The sequence below is a fragment of the Eurosta solidaginis genome, chromosome 5 (genome assembly GCF_040869045.1).
Source record: "Eurosta solidaginis isolate ZX-2024a chromosome 5, ASM4086904v1, whole genome shotgun sequence".
NCBI lineage: Eukaryota > Metazoa > Arthropoda > Insecta > Diptera > Tephritidae > Eurosta > Eurosta solidaginis.
In genome coordinates, this window is record NC_090323.1 from 212,755,124 (window position 1) to 212,774,660 (window position 19,537).

Sequence of the window (19,537 nt, forward strand, 5' to 3'; positions counted from 1 at the left end):
AAGAGCCGTCGAGCAGCATAACCATCTGGATTTATCTATCGTCAGAGACTTCTGAGCCACCACCCAACTGTAGGTCGCCAAAACTTAGAGGCAGGATTAAACAGGACCTCCATAAGGCTATAAGGCGTAAGAAATTTATCGCAAGGAGCCTAGACTGTCTGACGCGACTCAAAGGCTTATAGCATGCAACTCAATGGCTGATCTTCTGTTTGATACTTTTCAGTACATATCAATTTCTTGGTTGTGCCCCAAAGATACGATAGGCCAAACAAATCTTTCCCTCGACAGTTGGGCTAGTGCCTGAGAGTGCAACCACTGTTGATTACCGGTTGCACATCTGTCTAAAAGGACCACCATCATCGGTACACCCACAGTCAAGTGACATTTGTTGTTCTATAACAACAGCAGCAACACTGTCACGTGTCTTCGCGTTGTATATTTTATTTACTTAAATCCTTGAAAGTTCAACATACCAAAAAAGACGGGTTTTAATTCCATCCCATATAAAAGGAAAAAGAAAATACTTCAAAACGGTTATATCGTAGTATAGTTTCCAATCCGCAAAGATAGTGTCCAGTATAGCACTGAATTGCGAGCATGATTGCTTTTCTATACTAACTATGGCTTTTTTCATTTTCTTATACCAACGCGTTTTGAAACGATAATTTGTCCTCTTCAGGGGGTATTCATACGAACTAGTTTTCTTGCTATAACTATCTTCTAAAGCATCTCGTCTTTAATGGTTCTTGCTAGAAGTAGTTATATATAGACACTCCCCGGAAGATTTAAAGAGTATTGTCGATGTTTGTTCTTTTTTGCCGGATATAGATCCCCTCATCTCCAGAAGTAGCATCTTAAAGTACTAGCCCCACTATATCAGCACCGATTTTATATGATCACGTCAAACCTTTTGGTCAAGAAATTATGTAGATATATATGGTATGTATGTGTATGGATTAGGTGGAAAACGATTTAAGTTCGCTTGGTGTTAACAACTGGCCCACACAGGCCATTGACGAAGCGACTGGATCGATTGATGGATGGCAAGCCTTGTTTAAACGGTTAATTGCCAATTCAGTAAATAAACAAAGTAATTTTTACAGTTCGGTTATAGAAGCTATAAAGCTACTTACTACTCTAAAGTAACCCTTATGGCATTGGTAGTGACACAGCGTCCTTTGACTCAGCCTTACTAACTTTTAGCGATATAATGTTGTGGATATTAAAGTGGACCTTCTCTTCCAATTTGTGTTCTACGTGTTTTCAACGACTCCTAACGGGCTGATGAGTTTTGGCTGAGATAATATACCTAAAATCGAAAGGCTTGCCAAACCATTTTGAAGGAGCAACAACAAATTTAAAAAAACATGCTACATTGCCGGTGATTTAAACTTTTGATATGAGGGGAGTGCATTTATTAGTTTTCTTTAATTTAACGGCACTTCATTTTCGTCCTTGAAAATTTGGAAATTGTAAAAGTTTACTTCTAAAAATAATAATAGCTCAAGATAATTCTTGATGGGTGCATGCGCCCTGCTCATGTATGACCGTACCAGCAATCATTTGTATGGGGAATAGGCCAATTGGGAGGCTAATAGGTTAGGTTACGTTAGGTGGTAGCAGCCCTGACAAGGATAGCTCACTTGGACAACACGAAGGTCCGTTGTGATACCACATACACCAAAAATAACGGTGACTTAGATCTAGCTACTTAGAGAATCGTTGGGTAGCAACGATAAAGCTCCGAATGATACCGACCTGAACTTTGGATAAATCCTCGGGAGATCCAAGCGAGTCGCGATCGAAGCACTTTCGCCTAGTTCTGGCAAAAGCTGTGCAATCAAGCATAAAGTGATTTGGTGATTCCACCTCATCATCCTCCATATAGCTGCAGCAGGATGGAGTTTCCAGTATATTGAGACGTACCGCATATATACCCATGGGAAGGTGCCCTGTCAAAACCCCAATGACCATTGATAGGTGAGCCTCAGTGAAACCAATTATTTCAGCAGACCTCCTGTCATCCACTTTCGGCCAGAAAGACGTGGTGTACGCCCAACGTTTGCTGAGCTGACTCGAGGCCCAGCTATGGAGGAACAATCCACAGGTGGCCAGCGGAATCCCGAAATCCCTACAGCCATCTTCATCCGGTTCAGTTGTACCTAAGAGATCAGTTGGGCTAAGAGATCCGCTTGACAGTTACCCGGGATATCACTATGGCCCGGGACCCAGATAATCTTAATTGTAAAATAATTCGATGCAATCGCAAGCGAGGTTAGGCACTGCCAGACCACCTTCGATCACACTGTTGTTGAACTCAAGGCCTTGATAACCGTTTGGCTATCAGAGTAGATGTTAAATTCCCTAACCGTGGTAGCACTGGATAGAATTTCACCCACCGCATCCTTAATCGCGGCCAACTTAAACTTGCGGCTTACATTTAACTCTTGACAAAATATCCCCCTCTTACCAACCTCTCCGTCCAACTTCGGCCCATCCGTGAACAAGTTAATCGGTCCCATGCCCCAGATAATTCCTCTTCCCCACTCCTCTCTCGGTGGAATGACTGGGGTGAAGATTGTATAGGGAGCAGTTATCGGCATACAATACTCCGTTCTGTCCGGGATAAAGTCGAAACTGGTAAGAAGGTTAGAGTGTCCAAATTCAGAAAGTACTTAGCCCATATCACGAAGCCCGGCCAACGACCTTGCCGCGGCCGCCTTTCCCGCAATATCTACTGGATGTATGTTCAGCATGACGTTCAGTGCCAAGGTAGGTGTTGTTCTGAGAGCGCCACTGATACCGATCAGCGCCGTCCGTTGCACTGACATTAACATTTTGGAGGTGCTCGCCGTGTCCAGTGCTTTCCACCTGACCAGCACCCCATATAGCAGAATCGGTTTGACCACCATCTCATAAAGCTAGTGTACTACTCCCATCTCTTTTCGATAGCCCCTCTGCAGCAATACAAGGCAACCGCGGCCTTCCTGGCCGTATCTACCACATTGGGTCCCCAGGACAGTTTCTTATCCAAAACAATCCCCAAATATTTAACCCTATCAGAAAGTACCAACGGTACCCCTCCAATCGAGGGAGTTCTGAAATCGGGCATCTTATATCTCCTTGTAAAAAGAACCAATTACGTTTTTCCCGGGTTGACAGCCAATCCACACGATTCAGCCCACCTGGCCGCAGTATCCAGGTAGCCCTGCAGAACATCGCGCAGGGTGCCCAGAAATTTGCCTCTGACTAGGACAGCGAGGTCATCTGCATAGGCAACCACCTGACAACCATTGGTTTCCAGCTACACAAGAAGCTCGTCGACTACCACAACCCAGAGCAGAGGAGATAGGACACCCCTTGCGGCGTGCCCCTGCACACCTGCCGACAATTCTGCCGCATAGAAGTTTGCTAATAAATTCAACCAGAGCTGCCTCTACTCCTAAACCCACCAGAGCTCTTTCGATTGCCCCTGGTAAGACATTGTTAAAAGCCCTCTCGATGTCTAGAAAGGCACCCAGAGCAAACTCTTTGTGTTCTAGGAACCCCTCTATTTGTTTTACAATCGAATGGAGAGCCGTTTCCGTCGATCTGCCCTTGCAGTACACATGCTGTGAAGCCGAGAGTACCCCCGAGGTATCCTTTCCCGTAGGTACAGGTCAATCAACCGCTCGAATGTTTTAAGAAAAATCGACGAGAGACTTATTGGCCTGAAATCCTTAGGTTATACATGAGACCTTCTGCCGGCCTTCGGAATGAAGATAACCCTAACCGTGTGCCAAGACTTCGGGATATAGTTAAGCCTGAGGCAGTTAGTGTAAATGATGGCCAACCAACAGCAGGAAATCCCTAAAGACTTTTGAAGTTGCGCGTGAATTATTCATCCGGGTCCGGATACTTATAGGGCTTGAGCGACCCTATAGCCCAGGTTATTTGACTTTCCCGTATTGGAATGGCAGGCACTTCTGCATGGTCGGCGGTTGTTGGCGAAGATCCCTGCGCAACTGGGACATCGGGAAAATGATTTTCCAGTAAAAGCTTTAGGGACTCCTCGCTACTCATCGACTAGTCCCCTCCATAATCTCTCAGATACCCCAGAGGAGCGGGATTCCTAGAGAGAATTTTTCTAAGCCTCGCAGATTCATTGCAGCCTTCTACGTTTTCGCAGCAGCTTCGCCATAAATCTCGCTTGGCTATCCTTATTTCGTATTTATAAATCCCCAGATTCACCTTATAGATCTCCCAGTCCGAGGGTAATTTACTCCTCCTGGCTCTGTTGAAGAGCCGCCGACTGGACGCTCTTAGGTCGCCAAGAGAATGACCCCCAGGGCGGCTTGCCCTTCCCCCTGTAAGTTTTCAATGGACAGAACAGTTGAAAGGCGCTATTGCTTGCTGAGGTGAAGTTTTCCACCAGAACGTCTATCTCAGATTCGGACAGGTCCGAACTAACGGTAGGCGCCGCCGGCAACAGCTCTCCCAGCTTCCTACAATACAAGTCCCAGTTAGTACTTTTAGGGTTCCTAAAAGATATTTTACCGGGACGTTCTTCGTTCACCGAGAACTGAATATAGCTGTGATCAGAGAAGGAGTGCTCGTTGAGAACCCTCCAGCCAGATATCCGACCTTCCAGTTCTGTTCTAACCAGGGTGAGGTCCAGGACCTCCACCCTTACCGTCCCCATGGGGCATTTACGCTGAGATCACCCACATTTCATTACTGCCTCGCTCGAGGCAGACCGTGGTTACGTCAGCATTGCTGAAATTAGAGAGAATAAAAGCTTTAATCTCTTTTTTAACAAGTACACAGGATCTAGGACTACCTGCCACCCCATGTACCAAGGTGTTGAATTTTTCAGTCCTTAATCCAGAAATCTTTCTGCCGTTGCTACTCAGCCACGGCTCCTGGACAAGGACTATATCCACTCCGCCTTTTTTCAAAGCAGGGCAACAAATTTGCGGAAGCCACCTTAGAGTGCTGAAGATTGATTTGACGGATTTCTCAAAACCGCTATCCGGAGCCGATTGTGTAGTCGCCCTGTGGTTATCTATGCTATGCAGGGAGGCCACGCGAGGGTTAACGCATTACCTTATTGTAACCTACACCACCAACTTAACGGCGACGGATCCGGAACGTACCTTGAGGCCCGCCACGGTTTTAATGGGACGTGGGCAGGTGCAGCATTAGCCTGCCAGCCATTTCGGTAGGGTTTCATCCCGACCTACTAAGGTGGCAAACTACCGCACCTACCAGCCCAAAGTCATCAAGTCAAAAACCAAAGTCATTAACAGAGTCCTCTCCCCTGAGCTCAGCATAATGACTCAGGGGTACGGGTTTTATTGAGTTGTCCTCTCTAAATCCGCCATTATCAGTAGAAGCGGGGCACTTCGTGCAGGACGTGATAACTAAGCACGCGTGACAGTTCGTCACTATGGCCGGTCTAAGACAGATAACCGTCCTTGATCCAGAGCCTGGAACCACGTGTGATATCCAAGCCAAGTATCTTAGCCCTCTGGGAGGCTAATCACTAAGTATAGAAAGTAATCGGTTAGAGATTGGTCGAATAATTTTGCTGACCCTATTATCAATGTACCTATAGTCAAATCCAATTCTAGTTTGTACAAATTGTATATTTTTTGTACAGTTCGTATTGTCCCATTTAACAAAAAGCCTCATCCAAATGGAACATGAATTATTTAGTCAATGATGTTGTTATTGTTGCAATATATGTATAATTATGACCATTGCTTGTTGCTTGTTTTGTTGGGCATTGTTAACTTTATACACCTACAATAATACATAGCAACAAAGAAGCTCACGTTCATATGTAGGTAAATTTATTACCTTTTGGCATCGAAACAACGAACGCGACCGCGCGCTCGGCCAAGAGTTAACTATGGCACCTCATCTTGTTGGTCATTTAGCAAACTCAGTTTGCGCACGATGTTGCGATGACGAAATGTGAAACGATACAAAGTGAGCTAAAATATAAAAACAAAACAAAACAAGTAAGGAAGGCTAAGTTCGGGTGAAACCGAACATTACATACTCAGCTGAGAGCTTTGCCAAGATTCCAAGGGCTTTTTATTTCGCCCTGCAGAACTTTTTCATTTTCTTCTACTTAATATGGTAGGTGTCACAACCATTTTGCAAAGTTTTTTCTAAATTTATATTTTGCGTCAATAAACCAATCCAATTACCATGTTTCATCTCTTTTTTCATATTTGGTACAGAATTATGGCATTTTTTTCATTTTTCATAATTTTCGATATCGGAAAAGTGGGCGTGGTCATAGTCGGATTTCGGCCATATTTATACCAAGATAAAGTGACTTCAGATAAGTACGTGAACTAAGTTTAGTTAAGATATATGGTTTTTTGCGCAAGTTATCATGTTAACGGCCGAGCGGAAGGACAGATGGTCGACTGTGTATAAAAACTGGGCGTGGCTTCAACCGATTTCGTCCGTTTTCACAGTAAACAGTTATCGTCATAGAATCTATGCACTACCAAATTTCACAAGCATTGGTAAATTTTTGTTCGACTTATGGCATTAAATGTATTCTAGACGAATTAAATGATAAAAGGCGGAGTTACTCCCATTTTGAAATTTTCTTTTATCTTTGTATTTTGTTGCACCATATCATTACTGCAGGGATGCACCTTAACGTTAAGCTAATCGTTTATCAAAAAATTTCCACCGTTTCCGTTGAAACACTTCGAAATATTATCGATAAAGAAATTATCAAGATAAATTGTATCTCGTTTTTAACCGAAACGAAAAGCTTTCGTTAACGTTAAAAACGTTAACGAAAACGTGATACTTTATGTTTGAATTGTGCTGGCAATGCTATAGCCATGGTGAAGCCGTAAGGTGGCAACAACGAGCGCACATACACACACAAACTCTATGTAATTTGTTTGTGTAATTCGTTGGTGGTAATGTCAAAAATACTCTGAGAAATGTTCGTACTGTCTAAATTCATGAGAAAAGTTGCAATCAGCTTGGATAATGCTTTCACCTTTAATGACTCCGCAATCAATCAGCTTTGCCAGCATAGTTTGAAATTAATAATCAACATAAACGATTTGATTTCGTTTTGATATGGCAGAAAACGAAACGAAATCATTTCGTTAATTTGACGATCTTAACGTTAATAAACGAAACGAAATGACTTCGTTTCGTTTATTAACGTTGATTATCGTAACGAAATGATATCGTTTCGTTGGTTAAGCATGCCTGCATTACTGGAGTCGAATGACATAATTTACTTTTACTTTTATACTGTAAAGATATTAAATTTTTTGTTAAAATTTGACTTCAATAAACAATTTTTTTTTTAAAAGTGGGCGTGTTCGTCATCTGATTTCGCTAATTTTTATTTAGCACATATATAGTAATAGGAGTAACTTGCTTACCAAATTTCATCATGATATCTTCAACGACTGCCAAATTACAGCTTGAAAAACTTTTAAATTACCTTCTTTTAAAAATGGGCGGCGCCACGCCCATTGTCCAAAATTTTTCTAATTTTCTATTTTGCGTCATAAAGTCAACGCACCTACCAAATTTCATCGCTTTATCCGTCTTTGGTAATGAATTATCGCACTTTTTCGGTTTTTCGATATTTTCGATATCGAAAAAGTGGGCGTGGTTGTAGTCCGATTTCGTTCATTTAAATAGCGATCTGAGATGAGCGCCCAGGAACCTACATACCAAATTTCATCAAGATACCTCAAAATTTACTCAAGTTATCGTGTTTACAGACGGACGGACGGACGGACGGACATGGCTAAATGAATTTCTTTTTTCGCCCAGATAATTTTGATATATAGAAGTCTATATCTATCTCGATTAGTGTATGCCGTTACGGATTACCGTTATGCGAACAAAGTTAATATACTCTGTGAGCTCTGCTCAGTTGACTATAAAAAAAAACAAGTAAGGGTGTCTAAGTTCGGGTGTAACCTAACATTATATACTCAGCGTTACCTTCAATTGCACAGTTCATTTCAGATAAATTACTTTTTCGAATTTTGTTACAACTAATTTTTATTTTTTTTTTGAGGCTCTAGAAATGGTGTGTAAAGCTTGATTGGAATAGGAGCGTGGCACCGCCTATAAAAACAAAATGTCTCCCAATTTCCTCTTACAGTAAAACTTGGTAAGAGAAATATCATTGATACCATATTATTTTTCGCTAAGATAAGCTACATATAGTTTAGTATTCTACTCTACGTCCCTTTTAAATTACCTTTATATATAAAAGTAGGCGTGGTCTTTAACCGATCCCGTCCATTTCAGCTAGAAATATTTCCTGCTATAAGGAAAATATGTGCACCCAATCTTATTACGATCCGTAAATTTTTCTTCAAGTTATGGCTCCCGACACATAGAAAATTGCTTGGTCAAAAAAGAGGCGGTGCCACGCCCATTTTAAAAAATTAGAATTTTTGCTTCTTTTTATAATTTCACTTGGCAAATAATATAAAGCTCTTGTTTTCAAAGATATAACTTATTTTATTCATCCTCGACTCTTTTATAAAACTTTTATCAGGTGTATGCATATGAAACCGGTATTTTTTATTTAAAAAAAAAAAGAAATTTATTTCAAGAGAATGGTAACGAATATTTTATTCAAAGTAAGCGCCCTCGCTAGCTACACATTTTGACCACCTCTCAAGCAATTTATGGATACCTCGCCGAAAAAAGTCTTCGCTTTTTGAAACAAACCAGTCATCGAGCCATTTTCCAATATTTTCGTAAGAAGTAAAGCGCTGTGCGCTAAGTGCGTACCCCATCGATGCAAATAAGCGCAAGTCGGATGGAGCCAAGCCTGGTGAGTAAGCGGGTGGGGTAACGGTTGCCAGCTGTACGACTCATCCAATTCCTGAGTCTGTTTTGTTCGATGTGATGGTGCATTGTCATCGAGAAAAATCACTTTGTCATGCCTAATTTCATATTCTTGCTGTTTTTGGCGCAGAGCACGATTCAAATTGGCCAATTGTTGTTGGTAGCGTTGACCATTAACAGTTTCGCCTGGTTTTAGAAGCTCATACCAGATTACACCACGCTGATCCCAGAAATCACAGAGCATTGTCTTTTTTCCGACGCGATTTGGTCTTCGGGTCGATTGTGCTGGTTGGTCAGGGTCCACATACGATATCTTGCGTTTGGGATTCACGAAATAAATCCACTTTTCATCACCAGTAACGATCCGATGCATAAACGACTTTGTTTTTTGTCTGGCGAACAGCATTTCACATGTTGTTTTCCGGTTTTCCTGCTGTCTGTCGGTCAGCTCATGTGGCACCCATCTTCCGATTTTCATGATCTTTTCCATGGATTTCAAACGTCTGGAAATGGTTGTCTGGGACACATTTAGTTGTTCTGCGAGTTGTTTTTGCGTCTAACTATCGTCTTCATCCAGCAAAGCCTGTAATTCGACGTCCTCGAACAATTTCGGTGGTTTGTCGCGGTCAGCGTTTCTCACATGAAAATTATCACTTTTAAACTTGTTGAACCACTCATTATACTGCGTACGACCAAGAGCGTGCTCTCCGTAAGCTTCGACAAGCATTCGATGAAATTCTATCGCCGATTTACCCAAATGGAAGCAGAAAATTAATGCTCCCCGCAAATCGTTGTTTGAATGCACCTATTTCGACATTTTCAAAATCGAAAAAAAAGCACAATGTTGTATGAAACTTGAAATGTTTGGTATTGGATATTGTTGACAGATCATAAGACGCCAACTAGCGCCAATGGTAAGTTTTGACTGTTCCTACAATTGTGCCTACTGACCGCTAGATGCCAATACCGGTTTCATATGCATACACCTGATATATGAAAGTGGGCGTGCTTCTTAACCGATTTTGATTATCTTCACTCAGTCCATATAATTTGGCAAGAATAGTGTCTCTGTTAAATTTCAATTTAAAATCTTTAACGGCTTGTTAAACTTCCAAATTTTCTTCTTCTAAATGTTGGTGGTGCTACGCCAATTTTCCAAAATTTTTTGGAATTTATGTTTTGCGTCATAAAACCAATCCACCTACAAAATTTCATTAGCTTAGCGGTATTCGTTTTTGAATTAGGTATCTCATTTTTCAATTTTTCTAAGTTTTCGATATTGAAAAAATGGGCGTGGTTGTCATCCGATTTCGTTCATTTTCAATAGCAATCTATTGTGGGTTCAGATAAGCCCGTATATCGAATTTGGCGAAGATATCTCAATATTTGCTCAAGTTATCGTGTTAATGGGTGCACAGACGGATAGACGGACGGACGGGCATGGCTAATCAATTTTTTTTTCGATACTTATTATTTTGATATACGGAAGTCTATATCTATCTCGATTCCTTTACACCTGCACAATCAACCGTTATTAAATTAAAGTTACTCTATGTCCAAAGCACGCTGAGTATAACAAATTTTTATGAAAAGGCTATTATTAAAAAAAAACGTGGTACAACAAAAAAATATGGATGAGTATAAAAATAGCCTTTCTGCTAGAAGAAAAAAACCAGTTATGCTACAACCGATCGAGAGGTAAACCATCAACAATTTAAACAATGAAAAAAAATTTTATAAAATGAAAAATAAAAATCTTAAAGAACCTTGAAAAATAATATAAGTTCGCATTGTAGTGAGAAAAAAACATTTAACAACGCGCAACAACAACAACTGACATTTTTGCTCGCAATTATTATGTTTCTTTTGTTCATTGTGCCTAAATAAATACTTTACTTTTTATAATATTTTTTGTTTAAGCACAACGGTATCACTTCAAGATGCTGCAGTTTCTTATATCTTAATTGTCATAATGGAAAAGCTTACAAATTACCGTTGTTAATGCGTAAGCAGGAAAAACTGCATATTTTACCGCAATAGCGCCACAATCGCTTCGCAGCGGAAAAGTTATATTGTAAGCTCGTTTTTACATTTTTTACTTTGTTTTAAAATATGTGAAAAATTAACACACAAAAGCAGTACATAAAAGGTGGATAGGTAATTTGCAAACAAACAAAAAAATGGGGAAAAAATCAACATTGACTATTGAAAATACTTAAAACAAAAAAAAATAATGAGCATTAAGTTCAGTGATCGTGTCTATGACGGCATAGCCGGCTTCCGCATTCGACACCAACAAAAGGCAAAAACTTAATTATTATAATTGAAAACATTGTGGGTTAATACCTTTTTTTGTGTTTTTTATACGACTTTTTTTAACTTTTCGACAATAGTTTTTAAGCAAAGTAAATAATTTAGGGTGCATTTCATGCAGGACTGATGAATGAGATGTATATGTAAACTGGTATGGTAAAGCCTAGACCCGCGGCTTCGGTAAACTAAAAAGTTATATTTTATTAAAAAGTTGTGCATTGCCACCTTTTCCTAAATTGCTGGGAATTTTCTCTATATGCTGTATACATAGCACACAAATACACTACCAGCTCAAGGTCAATTCAGGTTTTTAACAATTTAAAGAAAAAACTAAGCCCGTTGGTGGGAAGGGAGAGGAGTCGGTGAGGGTAAGCCATCCCAAAACAATCCATAAATTAGCCAAAAATCATAAGCGAAAACCATACCGAACAATCCGTAAACGTTCCGGAGATAGTCCCGCAATATTTTAGGAATGGGATAAAACTAGCCCTAAACTAGTGTAGAAACTATCTTTAAAACAATCCCGATATCGTTTCATAATATTCCCGATATATGCCTTAAAAAATCCGGAAAACAGCCTTAAAATGATCCCGAAGTACTACCAATATTATCCCGAAATGATTCAAGTAAAATTTCGAAATTATCTTCAGAAACAATCTCAAGTTGTTCCTAAGGAAGTCCGATATGATCCGGAAATAGTTCTGAAGATAGTTCCGATATGGACTCGAAATGGTTCGAAATTTTTCCATGTTGATGCCAAGAATAATTAAGACGAGAACCTGAACTCAATAGACATTTGAAAAGTAAAGCCAATTGAAGAGCAAAGTCCTCTCTTGATGAATACAAATTACGCTCTACAAATTGTTTATCATATCTGTTTTAATATATGGCTCGGAATAATGGACAGCGTCGAGAGAAGATGAGATGGCTCTTAGAGTGCTCGAGGGGAAAATTGTTCAATCGATAACGCAGTTTGGAAGAGGAAGTTCTGCACTAAATTGGGAGAGGCAGGTGGAGAAAAACTTGACATACTTTGGTACGCCGATAAAGCGGTTAACTATTGATGATAATGATTCAGAAAACAACCAAAAATAAGTACCCAAATTCGTGTTGAATTATTTAAGTCAAATGCTGCCGAAAATAGTCTCGATACTATTTCGTGATAGTACCGCAATAGTAACTAATTGGTCAATTTAAATGTTTGTGAAATGATTCGAAATGTAAACGAAATATTCTCGCAATGTTTGCTTAATAATCTAAAATCGATCCAAAAATACTCTCCAAATGATCCCAAAATGATCTCGAAATGAGCCGAAAATAGTCTCGAAACTATTTAAAAAGAGCGCCGAAATGTTCAGGAGATAGTTCCGATATGTCTGAAAGTAAGCCCAAAATTAAACGAAAATAATATCAAAATGCTCCCGAAAACAGTATCGATATGATCCAGTGATTATCTCGATTTGAAGGGAAAATTATACCGTAATGGTCCCCAAATAACCCTGAAAACAGTCCGCAAATCGTTATGAAATTATCCAAATATAGCGCTTTTGATACTGAAATTATCTCAGAAACAATTCCGAAATGATTCGTTTGTATCACCGAATTAGTCTCAATAAATGGTGCTAAAATGATTCCCAAATTATCGCAAAATGATCCCGAAATTATAAAGAAATCGCTACGAAACGATGCTCAAACTATTAGAGATAGGGGGATGATTGCCAAAATGGTCCCAAAATTAGTCTCGAAATAGCCCGATTTGATTTCGATATAAATACCGAAGTGTTTTCAGTATGATCCCGAAACAGTCCCGCGAGAGACACTATCACACTTTTATAAGTCAAATAGTCTTACAGTGATAACAATCTAAAAAAAATTGTCTTGAGGCAGGACGTGGAATTGTCCATTATATGCCTCCATATTATAATTCATCTTGAACAATATACTTATGCCCGGCTTTAACCTTGCCACTTTGTTCGATAACATAAAATGTTGCAGCTCGCCTCAGCTCAAGCGGCCGAAGTGGCAGGGTTAAACTCTAGTCAACTTTTACTAGAGTTTAAACTCGCACTGAAAAACCAAGGAATAGAGCTATAACGATTAAAGAATAGTTCAAACGCTACTGTTCTCAAGAGCATGGGGCTCCTTTCCCTTTTCAAAAACCTTAGCCAGAACCGGTTCCGGTGTAAAAGTGGCTATATCGGCTCTTCTATTCGATTAATAAATACTAACGCCTTCTACATTTCCAGTTTGTGATCTGTTGCAGGGCATTTTGGGGGATACTTTAACGACTTTTCTGGAAATGTTTCTATGCTGTAAACATATTTGTTCGATGTTAAGGTCCAGCAGTAAAAGCTAGAGCAAAACAAATACAGATTCCATCAGGCTTCATAAACACATATAGAGCCTTAAATTTTGTACGGTCCACTTTGTGTATGTACTGGATATTTTTGATTTATTGTTTTCAAAAACTTACGAAAAACATCTGTAAAACGCGTCGATTTGAAAAATGTTAGTTACTTTAACACCGTTGTAAGACACAAAACAGTCGGTTCCTGCAAGTATCTGTTTCTCCGGGTTCAGCTCATTTGTACTGTCATCATTAATTAGCACTTAACTAATGTTGGATTATATATATTACATGCAAAAATAAAAGTATTTAGATGGGGGCATTCTTATCTCACTTAAATTGGAATATTTTAGTTAACGCCCAATCTTATCTAACTTGTACGTAAGTAAGTATTAGGATTGCCACTTCTACGTAGGAAAGTGCATGAATAATGTTGATTTGAAAAAATTTTACTATATAGGTATTAACAATAAAACAAAACAGGCCGAAAATATTTGAGACAAGTGCAAACTCAGATATAAACATTTATTTTCATAAAAGATTTCCGGCGCTGATGTAGCGATAACTACACTCCCCGAAGGTTTTGGGGAGTGTTATCAATGTTGATGGGCCTTTGCCGGATAAAGATCCGGTATGTTCCGGTAGCAAGCACATTGAGGTAGAAGCCATCCCTTCCCCCACCCCCTAGTTCCATGGAACTTGAGGTCGCCAGTGATTCGGCTGCTAAAGAAACAGTATTGGCCACGGGTGGGTGATATTGGGTTGGGGAAGCTATAAGTTGCGCTGCACAACCCCTTCAATCATTTCGGTACTTTAGTCGCCTCTTACGACAGGCATACCTGCCACGAGTATATTCTAAGCCCCCTGACCCGTTGGGGAGGAGTGAAGTTTTCTGTACTGGTTCTTGTTTTAGAGTTATTCAGCCCAATTCTAAATATTCCCTCGGAATTTTGTTCTCGCTGATTTTTTTGTTGCTGTTTTGTCAATTGAAATTTTGTTGCGCATTTTTATTTTGTTTAAAAAAATTAAGCGTAATTATTGTTGGGTATTTCTTTGAAATTAAAAAAATAAAGTATAAACAATGCACAGTATTGCATTTCATATTGTATTCACTGAAATGAGTAATGAATTGGTGCCACAGCAATATAAACAGAGGACCATAAGAAGAAGACGGCTGGATAACACAAATCTGCTGGAGTTACCTGCTTCCATTCAGCAAAGCAATTTTCTGACGGCCAAGTCGAGTTGAATTCGTCTTTCATAATATGCCAAAATCTATTTAAGCCTTCTTAAAAAATCGTTGGGCAAATTCTGAATGGTTGCATCAAATATACCAAAAGCTCTTCCGTTGCTTTTGTGGTAGAATGTACATATTTTAGCACAAATTTGTACAAATAAGTGTTCCTTCTTAAAAGAACCAATTTACTTTAACTACATATATGCATCGGCTTAATTTAACAAGTGAAAACACTCCTAAGAAATGGCAGAGAAATCTCCCTCTCATTCACATTCATAATACCTACTTTTCTTCCATAACCGGTTTCCCCTTTTTCGAACATTGTACAAAATAAGAGGAAAGGGAGAAGGGAAAAAACTCGCAAGGAATTTTTGTTTAGAATTGGGCTGATTAATTCCTAAAGGTTAAAAAACATATATTCATTAAATAAGAATACTTATAGGTTGCTGAATGAAATATCACCCTGCGATTGCGAAAACGTCCTATTTCAGCATATTTGTGAAAACCGGCCAATTTTTCAACTTTAAGAACGGCCTGATTGGTTGTCTGTTTGCTGACCTGCCCGCAAACTAAACAACCGAGCCCAAGTAGCGCACAGGGTGCCATTATATTATACTTTCTTCTGGAACCAATTGCTGTTGTTGTTAGTAGGGCTTGTTGGTACTCCAATCAATTCAATTGGTTCGGTCAATGATCATGGTGATATCTTGATATCTTTTATGGAGCATGCAGCAGCATTCTACTTCAGAATATATTTCAAAAACGCAATATTCTGGAATTTTATTGAATAAGCTCTTTCCACGGACACGGTTAATAAACGCCTTATAATTTGTTGTAAGAAATAGCATATCCCAACATAATTTTGAGCCGAAATAGTGCGCTATAAAAACAATTCAATAAGGAGTTTTCCAAAGAAATTAAGAAATAGGACGTTTTTTAATCTAATTCTGAGGTATTGAAGACTTTGTTCAGAACCCAGCCTGCTGTGGTATGAATATGTTGGGAAGATGGCTCTTCAAATCAAATAAATCTAGTTATTTCTTTTCCGTGAAGGTCCGGGTTCAAGTCCCGGGCAAAGCATCACTAAAAAGATTTTTCAATTCGAAAACAGTCTTTACAAACCAGGACGCCCCTCGGCGGTGGTTTGGCAAACACTCCGAGCATATTTCTGCCATAAAAATCTTCTCAGTGTAAACTCATTTGCCTTGCAGCTGCCGTTCGGAGTCGACATAAAACATGCAGGTCTCGTCGCACCAAATCGTAGGAAAAATTAAAAAATAGCACGACGCAAGTTGAAAGAGAAGCTCGGCCTAAGTCTCCTTCTAGGTAAATCGCGCCTAGTGTTGTTTATTTTTTTTATTTTTTTTTTTATTTAACCCTTTCGCCCCTACTGGGACAATACGTCCCAGCAAACTTCAAATATGTGTATAACTTTTAATTTTTATCCAATTACGCATTGAAATGTGCCCAATAAAACCTTGAAGCCTTCCTTGATGATCAGTAACCGCATTCCGTCATTATTGACATCAAATTTCCCGTTACGCAATATTTTGCACTGACATGTCGCGTTGTATTTCAGTGTGAAACGTCTATCTGGTACCGTTTTTATTCATAATATACCGTTTGCTGTAAAGTTTATGTGTGAATAAATATTATTCCTTCAAAATTGGAAAGAAATTATAACGAAAAAAGTAAGTTTTTTATATTTATAACTGCATTTATAATGCATTTGTATGGGATAATAATATCCCAATATTTGTTTATACCTTTAGATGTGTACAAATTTTTGGCCCTTTTGGTATTATTGGGACTTATTCGTCCCACCTATAAATGTAAATAAATGTTATTGTGATTATATATCCCAGGATAACGGTAAGGATTCAGGTATGCCAAACATCTTATATTTTAGTCATATTACAGGATTAGCTGTCGTAATGATGAAACCACCGCCTGATTTCGAAAAAAAACTCAGGGGTGAAAGGGTTAAATCAAAAGGCGTTACAATTAACTATCCGCTCAACAACGCCCTCTAAAATCGTTTTAAAAGTTGCAAACAAGAACAACAAGCCAAAGGGCATTAAAGAAGGAAACGAAAAAAACTGGAAATAAAAAAAAATGTTAACAAAACAAAGAAACTCGCATTTTTAATACGAAAATATGTAAAGTCGAACGAGTTCTTCGGTTCATGTAGTTTTATTAGTTAACGGTAAATAATTGTAAGTAATAGTGAAATAGAAAACGCCATTATGAAATCGGAAGCAGCAATAAACAACACATGAAGTGCACTCGCATGAGCCTCCAAAGATTGTGCAAACATTTTAATAATTAATAGCTTACATTCACTACGTAATTGTAAGGCGTGAGTTATTAGCGAAAAATTATAAAAGTAGCTAAAGTGATAAAAATTGCCTTAAAAGAGGAACCGAATTGAACAGCTGTGAAACGAAAATATTTCGGCTTATAATTTGTTTGTTTGCTGTGATTACACTGTGCAACAGCAATTTTGTTAGAAAATAACCATGGTATTTTTCTGAAAGTCGCACAGATACATTTTTCTAAACAAACATATAGTCCAGCTAGTTAAATTTACTTTAAATTTTCATTTAGAGGTCAAACTGGTCACAAGTTTAAGCTTCATACTAACATACCAACATTTGGAAATTCAACCATTTCTCCTTCCACCACTTTTTTACATTTACCCCGCAGGTATCAGAAAGTTTCTACAAGTTGGTCCGACATGTTGCTAAAGATTTACTCGGCTTTTTCAATTCTGAAATTAGAAAAACTGGGCAGAACTAGTCTTAGAAAGTTGAAGTGTTAGTATAAATTGATCAACTTTGTATAGATGGGGAATTAATGACGAAAACCTTCTTGTATCGGTTGTATGGGAGATATATGCTATCGAGCGAGTACCGGTCCGGTCAGACAAATGATTAATCGGGCACCCTAATATACCCGCTCACCGCCTCCGACAACACAAGTGGCGTACGTGAATTTCGTGCACTAGAAAAGAGGCTTCAAGAACCTTTCCGAAAGTGAGACTATAAGCTCTGCCTGGAACAAGAATTGCAGCTGACAACTGCAAAGGAAATCCCGAAAGGATCATTCTTGTGGAGCATGATCTCTTGTATCTACTCCAACATTGTAGGACGGTACAGTAAACATAGTAGAAGCAAATTAGTACTAATAAAACCACGTCTAACGAAGGGGTGTTGAAGTCTCTTAAGCTAGCCCAACCTTTCCAGCCCCATCGGAAAGTGAGACCATACTAAATTGCACAATATGTAACTCTAATTTAATACTGGCTAGTTAAATTTATTACACTTGAAAGGTTGGGCTAGCTTAAGAGATCTGGGGTGGTGTGTAAATTTGCGCTTAAGAAAAATTTCACAGAAGGTTACTATAATTAACTTTACTAAAATGAAGAACCTTATAGGCATGCGACCGATAGCTCTTGCTGTTAAACACGGCAACCGGGGTCAAGAACCTCGGAGTTATTTCTATTATGGAAGAAACATGTCGACAGCGTCATGGATAGAGCCAAAATGACCTTAATGTGAAAAACCACGGAAAGGAAGTTGTGACATTGCAGTCGTCAGATGCTAAAGTATGTTTGTACCATCATAGTAAGGCTTCTGCTGATGTATAAAGCAGCTGCCAGGTCATAACGAGCCACAAACCAATATATTACACTGTGTGACATCTAAAAATAGCAAGGAAGTGATACCATTTTTCAAGTAGATCCTGAAGATCTAAGAATGACTGCATATAAGATTTTCCCCAAAATCGTGAGTTACGGGTAAAACCCAGCTTTTCGTACCTTTGTATCCTTCCGAGCCTATAACTTTGTTGGTGATAAACCGATTCTCAATTTATTTCCGGATCTTATAAGGAGAAAATGCGACCTTAGACCTTCAAGATCTACTAGAAAAATGGTATCACTTCCCAGGTATTTTATCTTTTGTCTTTTTTGTAGGACTGTGTTATCTCTGGCACCAAAGTCTTTTATATTTTTTACAATTTGAAAAAGTCTCCTTGTCAGCACTTAAAAGTTTTCGGTAGGGGTAGCGCGAATGCACTGAGCAGTGAATTGCTCAATATAAGAAATGCAATAACATTTATATTTTACATGACTGCAATGTAACAAACTCAGAACATTCCATGTTTCATGGCAATAATATTTACTTAACTTGAAAGTTGATTTGTGATCGTTTTACCTAGACTATATAAATAAATAGACCATACTTACACAAATAAGGGCATGAAAAGGCGCTTTTTTGTCGCAATATCCAACAATCGTCCGAAGTCGTGCTTGACCAGGGTGGTGTTTTTCGCCCTTGATCTGAGAGCACACATCAGCCTGACGATATGCAGAACAGTGCCTACAGGCACACGTTAAGAACGAAAGCAAATAGAAAAGTGCGTGAACGCTACCGCGAGTTGAAAAAAATGGCTATACATCTATTCAAGAGAAAAAAACTCAAAAGAGAAAGGCGTAAATGCCAGCTGAAATAACGCTCACAAATTTTATCAACAACTTAGGCGACATGCGGGAGGTTTTAAGCCCGGCAAACTCTTGTAAGAACGAAAACGGCAACCTAGTAACCGACGTAAGAGAGTACTTAGATTATGGAGGCAACCTTTATATTTCATTTTAAATGGAGATTGCGATGTAATGATAATGGAATTAATATTCCCCCAACCGACTCGGACGTCCGCGGTGGTGTGATGGTAGCGTGCTCTGTCTACCACGACGACGAGTACGATGAAAATTGGAAGAGAAGCCCGGC

At 39.1% G+C, this 19,537-nt stretch overlaps 2 protein-coding genes across 9 annotated transcripts in view; one reads left to right on the forward strand and one right to left on the reverse strand.

Moving 5' to 3' along the window:
* Positions 1–19,537, reverse strand: part of BBS1 (Bardet-Biedl syndrome 1) — a 272,737-nt gene that overhangs the window by 188,292 nt on the left and 64,908 nt on the right. The window lies entirely within an intron of this gene.
* The window catches only part of Exn (Ephexin), a 212,208-nt gene that overhangs the window by 153,554 nt on the left and 39,117 nt on the right, over positions 1–19,537 (forward strand). The gene's annotated exons all lie outside the window — the stretch shown is intronic.